This window comes from Castor canadensis, chromosome 9 (genome assembly GCF_047511655.1).
Source record: "Castor canadensis chromosome 9, mCasCan1.hap1v2, whole genome shotgun sequence".
NCBI lineage: Eukaryota > Metazoa > Chordata > Mammalia > Rodentia > Castoridae > Castor > Castor canadensis.
Genome location: NC_133394.1, coordinates 58210592 through 58235225, shown reverse-complemented (window position 1 = coordinate 58235225; position 24634 = coordinate 58210592). Strand labels below are relative to the sequence as shown.

General features: G+C 35.5%; 1 pseudogene; it reads left to right on the top strand.

Moving 5' to 3' along the window:
* The first annotated feature begins 21552 nt into the window (after positions 1-21552).
* On the top strand, positions 21553-24196 carry LOC109678502 (phosphatidylinositol 4,5-bisphosphate 3-kinase catalytic subunit beta isoform pseudogene; annotated as a pseudogene).
* Positions 24197-24634: the final 438 nt, after the last annotated feature.

Here is a 24634-nt window from a genome sequence, read left to right as displayed (position 1 = left end):
AGGAAGAGGAACTGCCATTATCCTCACTGAGGACATTAGGAAACTGAGCTTCTGAGAAAAAGCACATATCCAAAGCCTCCACAGGAAATCAGTGGTGGACCTGAGGTAAGCATCACCCATGATTATGATGGTTGCCTGTAGAACATGAACACACACAGGAAGTCTACAATCTGGAGAGCTGAACTGTGACCACCCCACTTTCCTTCAGTGTGGGCCTGCAGCTCACAGACCTAAACTATAAGACAAAACATCTATTTGAAATCAGGGTGACATGGAGCTGTCAGAAAAATGGGAATTTGTCTCAGGAATGGCAGAGTTTTCAGTTACGACACATTTTAAACCTTCATTGCACCTTCTAGATGTTAAACCTTTGAGAGACTTCAGAAAGTACACTTCGTAGACTTGGATTTCTCATCATCTATAATGAATTTGCTTTACTGTATAATAATATATCATTTTAGGCACCAAATAGTAAGGAATTTGGCTTTCTCAGTATACTTTGGAATTTTTACTTATACAATGTATGTCTCTTCTAACCACAATATCTGAAATTACATGTCTCCTTTAACATTCTTCTAGGATATTTTTCTTCTTTCATAGTTACAATCACTGAAGTAGAGAGCAAACCTTGATTTTGGTCTAGAATGTAAGAATAATTTTATCCTTCTTTGCATTTTCATTTCTGTGTAAATTAATGTGTGTGTGTGTGTAAGGCATGCATCAGCATAAGTATATTAAGAGAACAGTAAGAACAAACGTGTTAGTAAAAATGCTTAGGAAGGAATTTTCAGACACAATATCCTCAGATTAAAGATAACATATAGAGATTAGTAATTTGTGCCATTTTAATGAATCATCTGTTGAAAGATTTCATGTCATTACCTTGATGATTCATGATCATTTCCATTTTATGAGCAATCAGTATAGGATACAGGACAAGGAGAAATAGAAGAAGTTTTCTAAGTCCTAAGATTCTGTCATCTCAACTTTCTTGATGGAGCAGAAAGCTCACACAGTGTTATAGACTCATAGGGCCAGAACTTTTGATTCTGTAATTTAGACATTGCATACTAGGCCTCTATGTTTCCATGTTAAGGTCAAATTGAAAATGTAAAACTCTTAAAAGCCAACACAAATATGTTGGAGTTTTCCTCATGAATTTGGAAATATGTATCAGCTTCCTAGGGTGGTTGTAACAAAGTACCACAAACTGGGTGACTTAAGACAACAGACTTGTATTGTCTCACAATCTAGAGGCCACAAGTCCAGAATTAAACTGTTCACAAAGCCATGCTGTCCTAACAAGTCTCTTGGAAAGAAGCATTTTCCTGGCTTCTGGTGATGGCCAGAAATCCCTTGGTTTCTCTTGCATCACTCCAATCTCTGCTTTCATCTTCTTGTGGCATACTGTCTGTGTCTTCACATAGCTGCCTTCTTAAAAAGTCACCAGTCACATTAGATTTGGGACCCACCCCACTTCAGTATAACCTTGACTTAACCCTGATGCAGTCTCACCTATGTGTATTAAATTGTCAATTCCTTTGAGTTCAATTTACCCAAGTGTTACTGTAATTATAGACACAGTTCTACAGCTCACCTTCTTTAACAAAAGTTGGTTATTTTTGGAAAAATTCTCTACTATTTCATAATAAATTTTGCTTTGTTACCAAGTTATTCTTGTAACATTAAACATTAATTTGATAGCAAGTCATTAATCAAAACATCCCAGTTGTCTGTCAGTGGGACAGAGTGTCAGGTGTCCTTGTAACTTTTGGCTTCATAGGAACAAATTGGCCTTCCCAGAAAGTCATGAGTATCCAGCAGAATATTTTTGGAATTTAATAAGAAAATACTAATCACCAGAGGGAAATATGAAAGTAAGTTATACTCCTGGTAAGTGAATTTCTTTTATTTTGGGACATTATTTCATGCAGGTATCTGGTACCACCATACACGATGTGTAGTAGCTTGCTTACTTATCTTTAGTGATGTTTGACCTGTCTGTGAACTTGGAGGTTCCCAAAGCATTGGTCAGGATCATATTATACAACTGCCTTAGTTAGGCATAAGCAAATGTAAACTATATTGATAAATCTTTTCCCTACTTTTAACCTGTAACTTAAAAGTACAATACCATAAATTTGGGTAAGTGAGACAAAAGCTGACATATTCATAAGTATTCTTTATTTCACTAAGTGAGAACTACTGGGTAATGAGAAGAATGCTAAAAATTCTTTTTAAATGTTATGTATTGTATAATAGAAACTGAAATCACCTAAAAATTGGTAGAACATTCTTAATGTTCTCCAGGTCCTAAACCCAAAATGGAACAAACATTAAATTGTGTCAAAATAATGTTATGCCTTCTTGAGATTGACTTTCAACTTGATATTTGGCATTAAGTGCACCACATGCCTTCTCTCAGAAACCCAAGCCCCAATCCCAAATCCAGGGCCTGAGTGTAATTGAATATAAGGTCAGCCATCTTGCCTCTGAGAGTCTCATCCTGAATGTGTGTGGCTTCCATGCTTGGACACATAATAAATTTATTAGTCCATTGTCACTTTCTTTCACAGGTTAATGAAAGAGTAAATTTTCCCTTCTCCATCACTGCCAAATAAAAGAATGTTTAGAATGTTAATTTGTAATTTAGTAATTACAATCAGTATTGTCAAATCTGAAAAAAATAGCAACTAAGGGTTTTTAAATTTGTGTATATCATCAGTTCTGAAGGACCATTCCTTTATAAATTGGAGTATTCTATAAAATAACAGGCCAAAGAACAGAGACATGGAGAAGAAATATGAAAAAACAGAATTATTTTTCTTCATTTGTTCAAAGGCACATCTAAAGACAAAGGGTAATAGTGATTTGAAATGCTGACTCTGCAAAGTTACTGGCATTGACCAAGCAGTACACAGACATGAATATTGTGTTTTTAGCTTTCTGTTAAAATATGAAATATAGCAGGAGGATAAAAAACGCTCAACTTTTTTGTTCATATTCAAACCGTCACTATCAGAGTGAAGGAGGCTCTGCATCTTCAATTGACTTTCTATAGCTCAGATCTGTTGGAATTTGGAGAATTAATGTGCCTTCAAAAGCTGAGATGGAAAGTGAGGGGCTCTTCATCTGCTTTCCTCAGATGCCTGGAACCTAACCAGGAGCCCACCTGGATGCAGGTGATTAAGTGAACCTGTGATGGCTTTTTCACAGTGAAGAATCCGAGCACCCAGAACATGATCATGTAGATATGCAGTCCTTATAGATGTGCTGCTTGCCCAATATTCCTAGTAGTTTAAAAATGGGTCTGGAGATGGTAAAAACAGAGATAAAGCTTCCTAGGACTCTAAGGTCTCAGACACCTCGAAAAGACAAGGAAAGGATGAGTTGAACTTCATCCACTCATAGATTTGCTTAGATAGGATTCAATCTGGATCAAACTACTTCATACCTGGACATTGTGAGGTTTTAATGTAATAAAGCATGTCCTCAAAGTATTTAGAATCAGTGTCATGTGTGCAAGGACCCCTGGCATTTCAGTTCCCTTCTGGGTAATGGCCATTGCTGTGGGGAGAATTCAGCAGTGGTGCTGGAACCTCGGCCACTGCCCTCACAGTAATAAAAAGGAATGGATATAGCCAACTCACAGTGAATGGCTTGCAGCCCATCATGGATTCTTCATTGATTACATTCATCAAATTCATGAACATTACTGGCTCACAGAAAGCAGCAAGGTTCCTAGTATCTTCTATGTTCTGAGAAAGAGTCATAGGCATTTATAACTTTTCAGAGTTCAAGTCAGTGAAGTAGGATTTTAACAAATCAAAGAAAATGACTAGTGTTTTAATGCTCATAACTTTAAAAAGACACAGGATCAATATTTTTAAAAAACTATTTAGAGAAAAATTTCAAATAATGGTGATGATGCAAATCAGAGACCACTGGGGCCTGGTCTTGCCTGACCTAGAAAACTATTCTTTCACATTCTTGAAGTATATAGGGCTGTGCTCATGGGGCTTGATCCCAATCTGGGGCTGGAAATTTGGTTCTGAGCTTAGATTATTTGTTTCATGTTGCTTTAAAAAATGAGAGAACATTTACAAGTTGATACTAGACTGCTGTTTACAATTTCTGAAAAACCAAAGAACAATACAATTTATGCAACAGAATACACAGTATGGATTTGGAATTATCATTTTGAATCTATAACAAGTGGCAGGGAAAAGAAATTAACAATTTTTCAGTTGTTTGGAATGAAACAATACTTTGTGGGATTCACATTTCATATTGCAGTTGTTTAAACAGCAAAATGCTGGAGTGGTTAAATATGAAACCACAAAGTTGAACCCTGAGAAAGCTGTTTGGTCAGAAATGTTTCTGGAATGAGTCTTCAGCCTTGGTTATTTATGTTCCACTGGTCAGTGATGAACTATGCTATACTCAGCCTGAGAAATTATCCACAGAGGAAGCTTTGCTTTAGGGGTTTGTCTCTTCTTTCAGAAGTTTGAAGTGGCAGCACATCCCTTAACAGCTCATTTCCTGAGGGATACCAAACAAGAAACAAAACCAGGAAAAAAGAAGTTTATGATCTCTCACCTCCCTGTGAACCCTTTCTATGTTTAACATAGAGACATTCTCATAACCTGGCTTAAACTGAAATCTGCCACAAAGGCCCTAAATATTTATTATGCAGAGGCCAACGGCATATTTTTCAACAGGAAAATAAGACAAGATGCCTTTACTACCTTTGTGCTTTGCCTAAACATAAAACTGAAGTAAAATTGAATTAAAAAAAAGACCTTGTTTTCTCTGTAACAATTTAGTTGGAGAAGTTTTTAATAGGTTCATTCACAAACAGAATTAACAACTTTGGGTTGTCCACTGGAAACATATCAATCTACTAATTTCTATCACTTTATTAAATAACTGAGAAGAAGTAGATAGTCATTGAGAAACCAAAATTAAATAAATACTTTGTAGCCATTGTCCCATTAGAAACTCACAGTCTTGAAGAGGGGCATCAATATTTTAGTTATGCACAAACTTAGAAGTAAGGGGACCTGGCAAATATAGTTTCTGGGGTGAGATTGAAGACAGAGCATGACTGACGAAGGTGTGGGTTGGGGCTGAGTTACATTTTGTGATACCTGTTGTGACTCTGAACTCTAGAGATTCTTGAATGGCATTAGAGATGCAGTCATCATGTATGTTTAGAATTAGTGCTCAGTGGTATGTCATGAATCTGCAGTGTATACCTGACATTTTTATTTTAGTTCAATGGTAGAATGCCAAATGACTAACAGATTTTTCACATATAAAATCACTCAGAAAATAAATGTATCCTCATAATGTCAAATGCTGAATCAATAGAGTAAAATTACAAGAGAGGGGAACAGCAGAAAGAAACCAGAGGTAGGAAACTAGGTGTCTGAATAAAGTGAGTAATTCTTGTAGTTCACCATTTCTAACTTTAAAATAAATGGGATCACTTGCAGCTAGATCTAATCAACTTTGATTTGAATGGCATACATTCTTTAATAGCACCAATTCTTGAAATTCTTAAATTATTGATCTAAAAATAATTATACAGTATCTTTAGATTGTTTTGGTTTTGGTCAAAGCTAAATTACATAGTAGATTTTATTTTCCTTGACATGTTATGAAAAAGGCAAGGAGTAACTGTGACTAATGGTGCTAGTAAATGTTTCTCACCAGCTCAAAAGTTGGGGTTGTGGGTAGTCCTGAGTTATAGCCTTTGACAGTTATCATGTTGTAAATGCTTTCACTTTGGCCAATTTCAAATTATCAATGGGATATCAACTTTACAATCTCCTGAACATTTACCTATTGGTAATAACACTCTATTGCTATTTCTGCATGGATCATAAGACTCAAAACTTAAGAGTTTTTCAGCTTAGTTACTGAAAGTGGACATGGAATGCCAAACTCTCTACCCTGTGATACTCCTATAAAATGAAAGGAAAGAGAATAGGAATAAGAGAGGGAAAGTTTTGCTATATTTGCTGTATCAGAATCTGAACAAACATTTACAAAACATATTTAATTCAGTAGACAGTTCCTGAAGACTGAACTAAATATTAAAGGAGCTTCTAAAATACAGAGATTTTAGTATACTTACAGCATGCTGTTGTTGGAAATATATGACAATAAATAAACTAGTCCCTTCCAGTTGATAAACATCTTCCTTGTATTACTTTTAATTTACATTTCTCTGTTGTTTTCTCTTTGACATCCTTTTTCCTCAAATCAGTTACTCTATATCAATGCTGATTTATTTTACCAAAATAAATATCCCATGAAGCTCTTTGTCAGTGAAGTTGTTTATAACTTATAAGTAAAATGATTTTATTTTTCTTCTCCTACAGCATTCTTTAAATGAGAAGAAAATTATATGAATGTTGCCAATCTTGTGCCAGAGCTTGGGGAATTGTCTGAAAAATAATCTCTGAATAATCCTAACCCACATGGAAGCATGAATAAGTTAGGGAAAAGAGACTTAGGTATTTGTTTAATCTTCACATTCAAAAGTTAAAGCAATAGCTTCTTTATTTTATTCATTCTTTTCAGTCCCTCAAGCTTGGGCCTCAGAAGCTCTGTGCTGACTAAATTCATCCTTTCTCATGAATTTTATTTTTGATTTCATCTTATAAAGAAAACTTTCACAATTAATGGATTCTAACATAGCTCTTGGTTGTGAATTTTTAAAAAATAAATATAACCAAGAAACAGATTTACCACAGAATACATAATCATAATCATTACCAAGTCCTACCTTTTTTAGAAAAAAAAAAGCACTTATATTTTTTAACTTGACAAGTCGATTTTCATTTCCCATTTTGTTTGCAGGGTAGGAGTAACAGTGATACTCTAGAATAAAACAAAGAGAAAGGCAACTCTTAAAAACTATTTAGATCAGAGAAACCTTAGAAAAGTATAACTCCTTTCTTGGGCATCAAAAGATATTCAGAGGTAAAGGAAGTTGAGTACTTAGATTTTTTAAAATTTTGTTTTGTAAAGCCAGGAACTCTCTCTTCCCCATGGACTTAAGACAAATGGCAGATAAGCTACATCCAACACATCATAGTTGACCATTTTTGTTTATACCTACAAGGAAATTATTATTTCTGTTCTTTCTAATCCTTCTGCATTAGTTATTTGTTGGAAATACTGATAGCTCTCATTTGTGGGTAGGTGTTAAAATAGCACTATTGTGAAAAAAGAAAACCAAATCTTGTTACAGAGATCAGTGAGATTCACACAAAGCACCATTGGGAAACTTCAATTTATTTATGTTTTAGTTACTTTGTGCATTGAGATTAGATTTTGATTCTTCAGAGAATTCTTTTCAAATTACCCTATTAAATAAGAACTTCTTTCTATTTGTAACTACTTAAGCAAGAATGAAGAAAAATAAAGCTTACATTTCTTGTTTTCTAAGAAAGAGTGGTAAACTGAGGCATTCAACTAGTGAGTACTGCTCTGAACACATGACCTGAGCTACAAACTTTGAGGGCTTTCTTGTTCTTGAAGACCCCTGCCACATAAGCATGATGCATTGCCCTTTAAGTGTTCGGTGAGCTTGTTTCCTTGAATTGAGTGTCTTGGCTACATAGAGCTGTACCTTCTCTACTAAAACAAACAAACAAACAAGCAAGAAAGCAAGCAAATCTGCAAAACTAACCGAGGAGATTAGTAAACTGGTAGTTAGCAGATTATGTTGTGCATGTGATTTTGTTCCTTTGAATTTTCCTAACTAGATTTCTTTCCACAGTGTCTCACACTATTCAGTAATGTCTTTAGTGTTTCCCCTTCTCTTTGTAATGTCATCAGTTAAAAATTATGTTACTTGATCACACTTTGATCCTTTCTACATTGTGCATCAGGACTCATGATGACAAGGCATCCTTCCTCTACCCCTTAAGTTTTTCTACAGCCAACACCTCTTGTGTCTTCTACTTCCTAGCCACTATATCATTATTAATGAGAGAAATCTTCATTTTCTAGGAGATTCTTCCAAATCTAACCTCTTGTAGGCTTAAAAAATATTACACTTCAGATTTTGAGAATACTCTCTTCAAGGGAAAGAATCTGTTTACCAGGTTTATTTATAGTGAAGATTAAATAATAGAGAGGAAAGGTAGTTCTAATGAGAATAACAGTTTTAATGAGATTAAATAATAGAGAGGAAAAAGTTCTAATGAGAATTTTCTAATTAGAAAATTCAGGGAAAAAAGGAAGGTGAACAGATAGTACCCTTGTTTCTCGCACATTAGCTTAAACATTTTACAGTTCTGCACCTACATTCATCTCTGTGGCTCTTACTACACAGTTACCTCAGATTCTCCTGAAGCCAAACCTCTAAGGAGATCAGCAGATAAAATGTATTGAAACACCACAGAAAGGAACATGCAATATAGGATGAAACTAAAATTACTCTAAAAACTATTCATTCAAGTGAAATTCTCTTGATTCTTGCTTTTCTGAATAAGAATGCCATTACTTAAACAGCATGCTCCTTTTATCATTAGCATGTGTTTCATTGCATCTTTCCATCAGCCATAATCTTCAAATATGGTGTTTCCTTTAATTTAAAAGGATTTCAGTGTTCTTATCCATTAATTTTCTAATAGACTTGCTGCTGACAGAGAGAACTGTTGGCCTAGAAACACTGAAAACATCAATTTCCCTGGAGCAATATCTCTCTAATCTCAGCGCTAAGCCCCCAAGTTTACTTACAGCTTGTTCATGTGCACTTTAAGATTAATTAAATGACCATTAAATGTCACAGAGCAACCCATGAGAAAAACTCAAAGGTAGAAAAGCAGTCATGTTGGGTCTAACCTCGTTCCTTTTAGAGACCAGCATGGTCGAGTCCCTCTAGGAGACACACAATTACTACTGATAATAATGCAGTATTTTCATTACCTGCAGTAAACCCATGCTCAATAGGTACATAGCACACATAAATTTTCCTTAAATTTCCCAATTCGGCATTTGGTCACAGATAAGTACGTGTGTGTGAATGTGCACGCATGTGCTCGGTGGGCAACACACCTCTTACTTGCTCACCCTCTCCCTCTTTGAGGTGCCTTTGCCTGTTCACCATTTATCAGCTCTCAAAGAGCAGGTCTGGTGATCCACTTTATGTTTCTTGAATGAATGCAGAGAGGAAAAAGAATCTCTGGACTGATTGATATCATTGGGATAGTAACAGGATTCAGTTTTGTTTTGTTTTGTTTTTTAAATTACAATTTGGGTCAGGGTTTAGATAACCTTCTTTTAGAAAGTGATTACAAAGATGCAATTTCAAAATATGCTTACAAATGAATACATTTGCACAAAGAGCTGGGAGAGGGAAAACCAAAACAAAAATAAAACAAGTAAAACAACAATACCAACAACAGCAACCCCCACAACTTGATTCATAAACCGGGAGTCTGCCTTGGAGGAAGCCAGTAAAATTGGCATGAGTTGTCAAGGGACTTGCCCTTCAGATTTTGCAGTGACTTTCTTTGAGTTGTTAGATCACTGACAATCACCTACTGTTTCTGCTTCCACTCACCTGGGTAGAGTATCCTGTTTTTCTGAGAAGTCTTAGGGAAATGTGGTGCCATTGTGTTTTCATTCCAGATGTGATAAACCCAAGGGCCTGTGAGTTTCCCTGGATATCCACAGCTTTCTAAACAAGAGGGTCCAGCTTTGTCAGAGAAGTAATTTTATAGAACTCTACTTAGAAAATGTATAAAACTTTGCAATTCACTAAGCTTATTTGCAATAATTCACATAGAGAATTATTATATTATATAGATATATACAGTCTCAGAGAGTTTGACTATTATGAATTAATATCTAATGGGAGATAGAAAATGAGAGCTAAGAATACAAAATGGAGCCAGTGAGGAGATTAGCAACCCCAGGACACCACTCCATGTAGGGGGATGAAGGAAGAAAATGATCATATAGAAGCCTGGAACTAGAATGACTGTACTGAGTGGGATCTGGGAAGGGCCAGCTGTCTCCACAGACATTGCTTGACTCAGAGGAGAGAGGAGGAATGGCTTGGCTCCTATTTTCCTCCTGCTCTTTAATCTCCTACCAGTACCTACTGTTAAGTGAACTGGGCTGGAAGCAATCGATGAAGGATCTGGATAGGGGAAATGCAGGAGGTGGGCTGATGCTGTTGAAGGCAAACAATCTCATAAACATCAGAGGCCTAGAGGTGGGTGGCAAGCACCTGTCTTCATTTCAGAAGAGAGAAGAGGAATGTGACCACAGATAACCACACATGGGGGAAATCAACACTTTCTCAAAGAATAATTGCTAATGCTGGCAGCCTGCATGTCATGATAATTGAAACCAACAATAAAAACCAAAATCAGCCATGTAACACTGGCTTTCTTCTAAAATCCTAGCTACTTGGGAGGCTGAAATCAGAGAATTGCAGTTTGATGCCAGCCCAGGCAAACAGTTCAAGAGATCCCATCTTTATAATTACCAGAGCAAGATGGACTGGAGTACCTGTTATGCAAGTAAACACCTTGAGTTTACACCCCAAGCCCGTAAAATGAACAAACAACCAATCCCCCCAAATTTTCAGGTATGAAAAATGAAGTTGGTACATACATATGATTAAATCAGATATCAAATAGATCTGTATTTCACTCTTCAATTAGCAAAATTGCATAGCAAGTTTTAGAAGAAAGTTTGGATTATATGTATGATTTAGGGGAGATTTTTTTTTGTTTTATTATTCATATGTGCATACAAGGCTTGGGTCATTTCTCCCCCCTGCCCCCACCCCCTCCCTTATCACCCACTCTGCCCCCTCTAGGGGAGATGATTTAAAGAAAGGCAGGAAGCCCAGAGGCTATAAGATAAATAGATATAATTGATTATGCAAGATATCTTAAATGTATGACAAAACATAAAGTCACAAATAAAATCAGAATGTGCATAATAAATTGGGAAAGAACATTTATAATACATGACACAAAAATAATTAATACCTATAATGTGCTTGCAAAGTAAGAAAAAGGCAACCAAATAGAAAAGGTAGTAAAAATACTGACAATTTATACAGCTGAAAAAGAGATTATGATTCAGCTATTGTAGAAAAAGCATTTTTTAAAAAAAGCCCTCCATGAGTGGTTTATGAAAATGGAGAGAAATGTGAAACTTGACCCCCTTGACAGGCTTTTTCTATCAGTTAATGGAAGGAATGAGTAGAGGGTCATGGGATGGAGGACCAAGAGTCCATGAAAAGTTTGGATAGAATGTAAGGCATGTGTGTGGTCCCCTTGTGAACTGTGGAAGTACAGACTAAACATGAATGTGCATCCTTGCTCTCATCCAAGCTCCATCAGCTCTCACCTGCACTCCTGCAGGAACCTTCTCTCTGATTTCCCTCTTCCATCCTTGCCTCTGCACTCCATGCTCCACATAGTGACCAGAGAAATTCTTTGAGAAGTTCAGTCAGATCATGAGCCTCCCTGATCAGGCTTGTCTGCAGCTTTCCAACTCACACAGAGCAAGAGCTCTGTCCCCTGTAACTTCTCTGCCTTCACATCCTAAGACCCTCCCCTTTCCCTCAGGAAGTCCAGCCCCACTGGTCTCCTTGCTATTTTCTAAACATCCTGAACAAGCTTTCAGGTCTTGCTGCCCCCTTTGCCCAGACAGCCCCATCTTCCCACACTCACTTCACTGCCTTTGCACATATGACACCTCATCAGAGAGATTTCCCTGATGGACCTATTTAGAGTAACATCTTTATTCTCTAACATGTACACACTTTATTTTTCTGCATAGCATCTACTAACACTTGACATATAACTAGACTTGAGTACTAGCGTTGAGAACATAGACTGTCACATATAGGCACTCAAAAATTATTTGCTGAGTGATTAATGAACTAATGAATGAATGAATGGAATGTGTGGACAAGAATAGTCATCAAAATATTACCAGTGAGTTGTTTTGGATACTTTTCATTTCTTCCTTATAATTTGCTCTATTGTTTGAAGAAACTACAGACTTCTTCAATGTTTTATTCTTATTCAGAAATCAGAGGATATGGCTTGTGTTTATATGAGTCTGTGGTAAATTTATGGGAAGAAGGACTCTTAAAAAATGCACAGACTGCTTTTCCTTTCCATCTCACAGATGTAGGATATTTATACTCTCTGAAACTTTTGATGATGAAAGGATTTAAGTATTCTTATTAGAACTGGGGACGTAGCTCAGAAGTAGAGCACATGCTTAGCATATATAGTAGGTTCTGGGTTTAATCCCTACTATTCAAGAATGCTTGTAGATATTCTGATGAAAGCATTAACAATGTTCTTAGATATAGTGAATTATTTAGCCCACTTACAATGTTATTTAGGATTTATAGCTATATAAACTATTTATTTGGTTGGAAAAATCCATTTATTTGGTTGGAAAAGTCCATTTCAACCATTTGATAGTTTTATCAAGCATCTTTCAGCATTTATATAAGAAGCAATGAGAGCCTGCTCTTTTCCATTAATCAGAACATTAAAACTTATTGAAAAATGCGCTTCTACACATGATAAGCCATTCAAAGCTAGCGTGGGAACTACAACTAATGCTGTTAATAATGGCTTTCCAGGAAAAGAATTTAATGACTGTGCAGAATCCAGACATCCAAATAAAGTGTCATTGTGTTTATTATTTCATTGTATTCTTTGTCAGCATGTGAAAACAGGCAGAAAAATTTGTCTTAATGTTAAGTACTATTACCTTTGAAAGCACAACTCCAAAAATATATTCATTGATTCCAATGTGCCACAATGTTCATTAAACGGAGTCCACAGGGAGGCAGGGACAGTATTTCAACTCAAGGTTTCTCTCTCTCTCTTACTCCCTTCTTCTTCTTCATATTCTTCTTGTTTTTTCATCTCTCTCACTCTCTCTCTCTCCCTCTCTCTCACACACACACACACATACACACACACACACACACACACACACTTTCTCTTCCTTGTTTTCCCTCCCCTGCCCACCTTTTTCTCTTTTCCTCCCTCCCTTCCTCCTACCTTGGGCTGCCAGAGAGAGAGAGGGATCAGGCCTTTCCTACACACTTATGTCTATCATTAATAAGACTGTATGAATGTAGAATATAGATAGACAGACATGGTTTGAGGCAGTGACAGTGGGCAAGGACTTACAATGTTCTCGGTACAGAGCTAAGCCCTTTATAAGTTAAATCTTGCTGACTCTATGCAACAATCCAAAGAAATAAGTACATTTTCTGGGAAAGGGAACCAAGGTCCAAAACTGCCACTCAGGCAGAGCCAGAACCCTACATGGTAGAAAAATCTCTGAGCCATGAATCCTTAGCTTGAGCTCTTGCTCCTCCAGTGATCAGCAGTATGGTTCTGGGGAGTCATTCCCACCTCTTCCAATCTCACTGCCCCCTTGATGAAATTTGGAGTTCAGATTAGTCACCTGTGAAAACTTTTTCTAGTTCTGATGTCATATGATTATGTGATTCCAATTCCAGCACCAGTAAATCCTCATAATCTTACTACTCAAAGGTATGCTATCTTCTTGGATTTATAAGGTTTTTTTAAACAGTGAATCCTGAATAATTCTTCATATATCTTGAAATAGGCAAAGTACACTATGTGTAGTCATTAATAAATGACATGATTCATCACCAAGTGTTACCTTAGCTGGAGAGACAGGATGGAGTCTAGGTATTTGTGGATCAGGTTGTCTTTCAGGACATCCTGAGTTTCCAATGGGTCAGGCTACTCATTAACAATAGATTAAAAAGTCTCTTGGAACATGAATAGCCTGTGGAGTATGGTTTTGAAAACATATCAATATTTGGCAATTTGATTTTAAATTATTTTATAGGCATATATCTAAATAGTCATTACAGAAAATAAATTGGCTAATTCTTCATTCCACTGAAATGTATTGTTAATGGACAAAGGAAAATGATCCTTTTGGGAATATGCTGTAATAATAGCATGAAATTTTCCTTTATTTCTAAACCACATAGATGAACAAGAAGAAAAGAACAGAGAATACTCAAAACAATCAACAAAAACTTAAATGACTGAATATGTCCATACTTATCAATTACAAACCTGAAATAAACTGTGTTAAATTCTCCAAATAAAAAACATACACTGATTATGTTAAAGAAAAAATTAGACTTAGAAATATGCTGTCTATAGGAGTTCACTTCAGTGTAAATACACATAGAATGAAAGTGAAGGAGGGAAAAAGGTATTCCATTCAAATGAAATCCAAAAGCAGTCAAGAGAAGCTATAAAAATATTTGATAAAGTAGACTTTAAATGAAAATTTGTAAATGGAGACAAGAGAGTCACTGTATAATGGTAAAAGCATCAATGAAATAAGAGAAAATAACAATTATAAGTGAGTATGCACACAATGCTGGAGCAACCAAATTATATAAAGCAAACATTATTGGATATAAAAGGGGAAATGAGCTCTAATAATAATAGTTGAGGACTTCAACATTCCACTTTCAACAAAGAAAGATCAAAGATCCAGTCAAAAAGTGAACAAAGAAATATCAGAGTTAATCAATATCAGGCTAAATTGACCTAATGGACATTTACAAAATATTTTAACTAAAAGATTTAGAATATACATTCATTCTTCTCATCAGCACATAGGACATTGTCCAGAATATGTTAGGCCACAAAACAAGTGTCAAATAACTCAAAGAAACTGAAAACATAGTGAACTAAAACTAGAAGTCAACAAGGAAAATCAGAAATGGTATTGCAAGTTAACAGTGTACTCTTGAACCCCAATGAGTCAATAAAGAAATCAAAAGATAAAATTTAAAATTTCTTGAAAACAAAAAGAAAATGGAAACACAGCCTATGCATGAAATATAGCAATATCAGTATTAAGAGGGAAGTTTTTACCAAGCAGTGCCTACATCCAAAATATTTTCAATAAACAGTGCTGCAATAAACATCAGAGTGCAAGTGTCTCTCTTGTAATCCTGACTTACATTCCTTTCATTGTATCCCTAGGAGTGGCATTGTTGGATCATATGGTAGTTCTATTTTTAGTTTTTTGAGGAGCATCTATACTGTTTTTGTTTATTGCAGCACTGTTCACAATAGCCAAGCTCTGGAAACAACACAGATGCCCTACAATGGATAAATGCATTAAGAAAATGTGCTATCTCTCTCTATATATATTTATATCTTCATATAGCTAGCTACCTGTCTATCCATCTACTTATTTATCTAATATACCTAAAGTAGTTTTATTCAGCCATAAGGAAAAATGACACCATATGTTTTGAAGGTAAATGGATGCAACTGGAGGATATCATGTTAAGTGAAGTAAGACAGGCTCAGAAAGACAAGGGCAGCATGTTTTCTCTCACGTGTCTCACAAAGAACAATAAGATAAGAAAAAGAAATAAAGGGCATCCAGATAGGAAAATAAGAAGTCAAATCATCCCTCTTCATAGAAAACATAATTTTACATATAGAAAACCCTAAAGACCCTATAAAAACCTTTAGAACTATTAAAGAATTCAATAAAGTCCTAGGATACAAAACTCAACATGCAGCATTCAGGAATATTTTCATACATCTAGAATAAAATTTCTGGGAAAGAAAACAAGAAGACAAGCCCACTTACAATAGGTTCAAAAATTATGATGCCTAGGGATAAGTTTATCCCAAGAAGTGTGAATAATCTCTACAATGAAAAACTGGAAGAGTTACTATCATTAAAATGTTCATACTAACCAGGTGATCTGCAGATTCAATTTCAGTCAAAATGGCAATGGTGTGCCTCACATAAAATAGACCTGTTGAAACTATTCCAGGAATGGGGAGGAGGAAATAAAGGAGACTGATGGAAGGGGTAAATTCAACATTTATATATTGTAAGAACTTTTGTAAATGTCACAATGTACCTCAGTACAACAATAACAAAAAAACTTTAAAATTCATATATAACTAAAAAAATATCCTAAAGCACAAAAGCAATCCTGAAGAAAAGAAACAAAGCTAGAGGCATCATAATACCTGATACCAAAACTCACTATTTACTATAGCAATTAAAACAGGATGGTACTGCATAAAAACAGACTCACAGATGAACGAATCAGAATACAGAACACAGAAGTCACACTTCTACAGTCAAATGATCCTAACAAGGCAGCAAAAAGTTCATTTGAGAAATGACCATTGTGTTAAATAAATGGAGCTGGGCAAATTAGATATGCATGTGTACAAGAAAGGAGCAAGGCCTCTATCTCTAACCATATAAAAAATCAACTGAAAGGGGTGAATTTAACTATGATATATTGTAAGGACTTTTGCAAATGTCACAATGTACCCCTGGTAAAATAATAATATAATAAAAAAGAATTTAAAAAATCAACTCAAAATGCATCAAAGATCTAAACTTAATCTCTGATAATAACATAAAAGAAAAAAAACATAGAGGAAATACTCCCTGCCATTGATTCATTGGATAAGACTCCAAAACACAGGAAAGAAAATAAATGTAAAACAGACAAATGGGTGGTTACCAAACTGAGACATGCTATGCAGCAAAGGCAACAATAACAAAGTAAAGAAAAAGACAACTGTGGAATGGGAGAAAATGTTTACAGATGATTCTTCTAATAAGATTAATATTCAAAAAATAGAAGAAATTTTAAAAATTCAACAGTAGAAACAAATGATCTGAAAAGTCTATATTTTTTCAAGGAAACATTCAAATTGCCAACCAGTACATGAAAAAAATACTCAATGTCACTAGTCATCAGGGAAATGAGAGTCAAAATCACAATTAAATCATCTCATCCCATTTAAAAAGGCTGCAATAAAAGACAAAACACATTAAATGTCCCTAAGGATCTCTTATACATTATTGATGGCAATGTAAATTAGTAAAACCATTATAGAAAACAGTATGGTTGTTCTTCAAAAAATTTAAATTAGAATTACCATATGATCCACCTACCCAGCCCCTTACTGAGTATATCTCCAGAGGAAATGAAATCAGTATATTAAACATAGGTCAGCACGCTCATGTTTATTGTAGCAGTATTCACAATTGCTTTGATATGGAGTCAATAAGGTGTCCACTTTTGAATGGATGAATGAATTGAAAAAATGTGTTGCAGATACACAATAGAATATATTCACCCATAGCAAAGAATGAAATTCTGTCATTTCCCGGATATAACTGAAGGACATGATGTTAAATAAAAGAAGTCAAGGACAGAAAGACATGTCCTGCATGAGGTCACTTGTGTGTACAAGCTAAAAATATTCTCATAGAAGTAAAAAGTAAAATAGTGGCAACAAGAGAAAGGGTAAGAGGAGCAGAGACAGAGGGAGGTTGGGTAAAATACAGTTATATTGTGTGAATAAGTTCTGCTGTTCTGTAGTGCAGTAGGGTCACTACAGTTCAATATAATTCATCATATATTTTACAAAGAACTGGAAGAGAGGAGTCTGAAGGCCCTCAACAGAAAGAAATGGTAAATGCTTTAGGAGAAGGACATGCCAACTGACCTTTTTTTAATATTACACATTGCATACATGTATCAAATTGTCAATTGTATCCCACAAATATGTACAAATATTATGTGTCAATTAAAAATAATATAAATTCCTCCAAGGAACTTGGAACAATGTTAAGTAAATATCTTTAAGATGTTTAAATAAAGTTCCATAGTATATATTGAAATATCTGGGAGTATACATCTTCTGCAATTTTTTTCTTATGGGTTATATATTCTCAGGATAGAATTGCAGGTCAAAATTATATGTACTTTTAATTAAACAAACACTAGCAGATTGTTTTCCAAAAGTGTTATACTAAGGAGTAATTCCTCAAAGAATATAGAAAAGTGATTGCGTGGACCTATTCTCACCAGTAGTGTGGTACAGTTTAATTTTTACTAGGCTTACTGTCATAAAGTGCCTTCTTCCAAATTCATTCTATTTCTGTTATATTCGTGCTTTTCTTAGAAATGGCAGCTAAATTTTATTATATGCTTTTGAGTTTCTATTGTTAATATTTTTTCTGTATTTAATTATTATGTGATGTATTATGTTGCTGTACTTTCATTTCTGTAATAGAATTACAGAGTTTAGAGTCTAAACTCAAGGTTGTTAAAACTGTTTAACACAGCTTGATAGTTGAGATTTGTTTTTTCGTATTATATTATTATGTTTTGATGTTTATGAGTGTGTCAATTTCATAATATTAATTTGAAATTATATATAATTATAATTATAATTATAATTATTATAATATTTACTCTTGCTGAGGTCTAGAAAAGTTTAAATCACATTGCAATTACCTGTTCATAAAAGTTTAGGTAAACTTAGCTGGGGACGTATCTGCTACTGGTGATTTATTCAATAACAAATTTTGCTTCTTTTGTTGGTGGTATTGGAGTTTGAAGTCAGAGCTTTGTGCTTGCTAGGCAGGTGCTTCACCCTGTGAGTCACCCTTTTCTCTTTGGTTATTTTGGAGATAAAAATCTTGCTTTTTTTTTTTTTTGCCTTTGACCAGCCTGGACTGTAAGTATCCTATTTACACTTCCTGTTTTAGATGGGATGAGAGGTGCATACCACCATGCTTATCTTTTGTCATTGAGGTGGGGGTGGGGGCATCTCATGACCTTTTATGCTCCAACTGGCCTGGAACCTTGATCCTCCCAATCTCAGCCTCCCAAGTAGTATTACAGGTATGAGCCATGCACCAGGCTCCAATAACAAGTTTTAAGCAACTTCTTAGTCTCTTCTTTAGTCATAAATATATTGATGTTTTCTATTACTTAAATTAATTGTGAGCATTTATGCATTTCAAGGAAACCACACAGTTACTATAGATTTTCAAATTTACTGCAATAAAACTTAATGTATTATTTTCTTATAATTCTTTTACTGTCTTACATTTATCATTGTTTCCTTTTTTCATTCCTCATTCCAAGTTTTGGACATTTTAATGTGTCTCTTTTTTCTTTCTTTAATGAGACAAAAGATTTTCTTATTCAGTTGATTTTTTTAAATAATAAATATGTCTATTCCTTCTACAGTTTTTGTTTTTATTTCCTTGCTTCCAACTTCTGTTTTCATAAATTGTTTTCTTTTTTAATGATTTATTGTATTTTAAGGTGACTATTAAGTCTCTTTAACATTTATTTTCTCTTTTAATAATGATTGAAGGCTATGAATTTTCCTTCGAGTACAGCTTTGTGTCCTCTAGTATTTATTTATCTTGACTTTTTAAATATATATGTATATATATATTTTTTTTTTGGTGGAACTGGGGTTTGAACTCAGGGCCTCACAGTTTCTAGGCAGGTGCTTTACCACTCGAACCACTCCACCAGTCCTTTTATGTGTTAGGTATTTTTGAGATAGGGTCTCACAAACTATTTTCATGGCTTTGAACCATGATTCTACTGGTCTCTGCCTCTGGAGTAATGAGGATTACAGTTGTTAGCAGCTGCTCCCGGCTGATATCTGCTGGTAAACAGAAGTTTTTTTTTAACTTACAAGTAGTATAATATTTTATCTACCTTTTAATTATTTATTAGCATATTACTGTATTATAATGAGAAATAAAATGACTTGTAAACTCTCTTCTTTGAAAACATTTAAAAACACTTTTGTAACTAAGTGCATATTAAATTTTAGAATAACAACTGTAAAGAGAAAATCTCCTGTATATTTTAAATTGAATTTATTGATAATACTTTCCAGGCTTTTTATCTTTACCAGGTCTTTGTGGCTGATTTGAAAAAAGACGTATTTAAATCTCCCCCATACATGTATTTTTCATCAGATTTTCCTCTCCTTGCCATAGTTTTTGCCTTACATATTTTTCACCTTGTGGATCAGGACATTCATTCAATGCATTTTCTTCATGTGTTGTGACATTTATCATGGCACCAGTCTTCTTATCTAGGTTAGTGCTTTTAACCTGAAGTTTTGTATCATTTGATATTAATATTGTCCTTCCTTCATTATTTTTGCTTGCGTTAATTTGGTATTTTTGTCTACTTCATTGTTTTCAGTTCTTCAATCATTTTAAGTAAATTTTTCTTTTTCTTTCTTTCTGCATTTATTGAGATGATCAAATGGTTTTTGTCTTTGCTTCTATTAATGTGCTGTATTACATTTATAGTTTTGCATATGTTGAACTACCCACGCCTGCATCCCTGGGATGAAACCGACTTTGTCATGGTGAATGATCTTTCTGATGTTGGATTCTGTTTGCCATTAATTTATTAAGGGTTTTTCATCAGTATTCATTATGGAGATTGGCCTGTAGTGGATGTGTCCTTGTCTGGTTTGGGGATGAGTGTAAGCCCCTTCTTCTGATGCTTAGAGTCAGGCACAGATTTCTCTTGTTCATCTTTATAAATAAGTTACCAATTTATTCCACCATGGCATTCCACTTTTAATGGTCACCTCTCTTACTGCAATAAGATGAGTCCTTTAGCATACCTCAACTTGCTTATCTTCTCTGCTTCATCCCATCAGATGAGACATTTGGAATGGTCTTAATGTCAAATCTTCTCTCATCCCAATTCTATCTTGTCACTGGACCCTTCAAGTTTTGTTGAGATAGTGAAATACTTTTAATTGTAAACTCATTAGGCTTTTATTTTACTGTATTTTTTATCTCAAGAATTCTTATTTAACACTATAAAAGATGCATTCTCAATTAGAGAACTATGTGTGTCTTATCTATTTTATTTATGTGTGCATACAGGCACACACTTTGTGTGGGAGTGTGATGTACTAAAATATTCATGTTCTGTGGCTCAACTTGTCATAAAACTTTTTTACCTTATTCTTTCAGGTGATAATTCTAATAGTTTGATGGTTTGTTGTTTTTTTTTTTGCTTTTTTTTTTTTTTTTTGGTAACCTGAAGATCTGGTTACCAATTTAGGAGTGTAGATGGCCCTATAAGTGATAAAAATCAAAGCATCTCCTGTCTACCTCCCTGGGGAATTGTGAAAAATGAGACATACAGACTCTCTGTAAGCAGCAGAGAGAAACTTCCTACTCCTCTTTCTGTTTCCATATCAGAAATAGGGAAGACTGTGCCTACCACATACCACTCCTTGGGCTTCATGGTGGTCAGTCAGACTGACCACATGAATGATACTGATTTTAGATGCTTAGGGTAAACACAACTCTGAGGCTTTGCCCGGAACTCATGAAGAGCAACCTCTACCTCGAGGGTCTCTGAGTTTGATTTTCAGACCCAAGCATAGCCCATTTTTGAAAGTCCCTACACTATCTCTTCTGCCAAGACTTTTTCAGAACTCAATAGCATTCAACAACTTACCAAAACCGACTGTTGCTTGGTTCAAGATAGACAAACAGATTAAGATAGAAATTTGTAAGAAATAAGTATTTCAAATTCTATCATCTTCCCAGAATCTTCTTAGGAAATAATTATAGTTTTTCAATTTAAACAATCTATAGCTTTTCAGTTAGTTTTAATTGCCAAGAATGGCTCGGTTATGTTTTGCTGTCTATGCGGTTTTGGATAAAGTAAAAATGAAGAAATCAACTAAAGCTATTAATCCCTCTAAATACCAGACCATCCGGAAAGCTGGAAAAGTGCATTATCCTGTAGCATGGGTGAACACGATGGTCTTTGACTTTAAAGGACAGTTGAGGTCTGGAGACGTGATACTGCACAGCTGGTCTTCATTTCCTGATGAGCTTGAAGAAATGTTGAATCCAATGGGAACTGTTCAGAGGAATCCTTACACTGAAAATGCAACTGCTTTGCACATTAAATTTCCAGAGAATAAAAAGCATCCCTATTATTACCCGCCTTTTGATAAGATTATTGAAAAGGCAGCTGAGATTGCAAGCAATGATAGTGCTAATGTGTCAAGTCGAGGAGGAAAAAAGTTTCTTGCGGTACTGAAAGAAATCTTGGATAGGGATCCCCTGTCTCAGCTGTGTGAGAATGAAATGGATCTTATTTGGACTTTGCGACAAGACTGCAGAGAGAATTTCCCACAGTCACTGCCAAAATTACTCCTTTCAATCAAGTGGAATAAACTTGAAGATGTGGCTCAGCTTCAGGCGCTACTTCAAATTTGGCCTAAACTGCGCCCCGCCCCCCACACCCCGGGAAGCTCTGGAACTTCTAGATTTCAACTATCCAGACCAGTATGTCCGGGAGTACGCTGTGAGCTGCCTGCGACAGATGAGTGATGAAGAACTGTCTCAGTATCTTCTACAACTGGTGCAAGTTTTAAAATATGAGCCTTTTCTTGATTGTGCGCTCTCTAGATTCCTACTAGAAAGAGCACTTGCTAATCGGAGGATAGGGCAGTTTCTGTTTTGGCATCTTAGGTCAGAGGTGCACATTCCTGCTGTGTCAGTACAATTTGGTGTCATCCTTGAAGCGTACTGTCGAGGAAGCGTGGAACACATGAAAGTGCTTTCTAAACAGGTTGAAGCACTCAACAAGTTAAAAACTTTAAATAGTTAAATCAAACTGAATGCAATGAAGCTAAACAGAGCTAAAGGAAAGGAGGCCATGCACACTTGTTTAATGCATACCGGGAAGCCCTCTCTGACCTGCAGTCACCTCTGAATCCATGTGTCATCCTCTCAGAACTCTATGTGGAAAAGTGCAAATACATGGACTCCAAAATGAAGCCGTTGTGGTTGGTGTACAGCAACAAGGTGTTTGGTGAGGATTCGGTCGGAGTGATTTTTAAAAACGGTGATGATTTGCGACAGGATATGTTAACACTCCAAATGTTGCACTTGATGGATTTGCTCTGGAAAGAAGCTGGTCTGGATCTTCGGATGCTGCCTTATGGCTGTTTAGCAACAGGAGATCGCTCTGGCCTCATTGAGGTTGTGAGCACCTCTGAGACGATTGCTGACATTCAGCTGAACAGTAGCAATGTGGCTGCTGCAGCAGCCTTCAACAAAGACGCCCTTCTCAACTGGCTTAAGGAATACAATTCTGGGGATGACCTGGATCGAGCAATTGAGGAGTTCACCCTGTCCTGTGCTGGCTACTGTGTAGCTTCTTATGTCCTCGGGATTGATGACAGACATAGTGACAACATCATGGTAAAAAAAACTGGCCAGCTCTTCCACATCGACTTTGGACATATTCTTGGAAATTTCAAATCTAAATTTGGTATTAAAAGGGAGCGAGTGCCTTTTATTCTTACTTATGACTTTATTCATGTCATTCAACAAGGAAAAACAGGAAACACAGAAAAATTTGGCCGGTTCCGCCAGTGTTGTGAAGATGCATACCTGATTTTACGACGGCACGGGAATCTCTTCATCACTCTCTTTGCACTGATGTTGACTGCAGGACTCCCCGAGCTCACATCAGTCAAGGATATACAGTGTCTTAAGGATTCTCTTGCTTTAGGGAAAAGTGAAGAAGAAGCACTCAAACAATTTAAGCAAAAATTTGATGAGACACTCAGGGAAAGCTGGACTACTAAAGTGAACTGGATGGCCCACACAGTCCGGAAAGACTACAGATCTTAACGACCAGCCTTTGCTCCTAATGTTCCCCTTAGTTTTGTTTTGTTTTCATTTTGCACTTGCACTAAATTGAACAAGACCCTGTCAGAGATGTTATAAAGGGAATGAAATCCTTTATATGAACTCAGAGATAAATAAGAACAAGGCACCCCACAGAAACTAATGTGAACAATCCCTGACAACTACACTCTGCTTTTTGAATGCTTCCAAGACTCATCATGAATCCTGTCAACATTATGGATAATCATTTCCTGCTGACTTTGCACACCAAGGAATGAATGCTACTAGGGATTGTTTGATGTCTCTTTTTTGTTTTTTAAAGTGTTTTGTACTTTATGAGAAAGGTGTAAATACTTATTTTCAGTGTTGTGACCAGGTGTTACCATTCAGCCAACAACTTGTCCACACCTGGGGACTGTTCTTATTTTCCAAATGAAGCATCAAAGAAAGTTATCTTCCTTCCCTTTTAAAATTGTATAAAGTACAAATTATAATCTGAATCTAAGATTATTTTTCAAAAGAAATCTTTTAATCCTATGGAAACTCATTAATTTTGTTAATATTTATCTATCCTGGTAGTATCATTCCAACCAGACTTGCTGAAAATCTGTTGGTGAGATGAACATAATATATATATATATATAAAACATGCTGCATTTATATTTATAAAATTTCTAGTGGGAGTTCTATATAAAAAGATGTTTCTTTGGTATTCTCTAGCCTGTATTTAAAGTTTTACAAAAAGCGGAGCTTTTTCCTAAGTTACCTTTCAGTTGGTTAACTGCGATCCAGTTCTTCCAGCTGCTTCTGTAATGAGGCACATATTAATACACTTTTTATATGGTATCTGTGAAAGAATTCACTTCATAGTACATAATACTTGAGCAGATGTATCGATGAAAGCAAGCAAATGAAAAGGAACCTATTTATGGAATAAACTCCAGACCTAAAATTCAGTATTTTAGTAAAATGCCAGCTATTCTTACTGTATTTATTAAAACTTGTAATAATGTGATTTTTCAATGATACTAGTTCACACTGAAATGGTTTC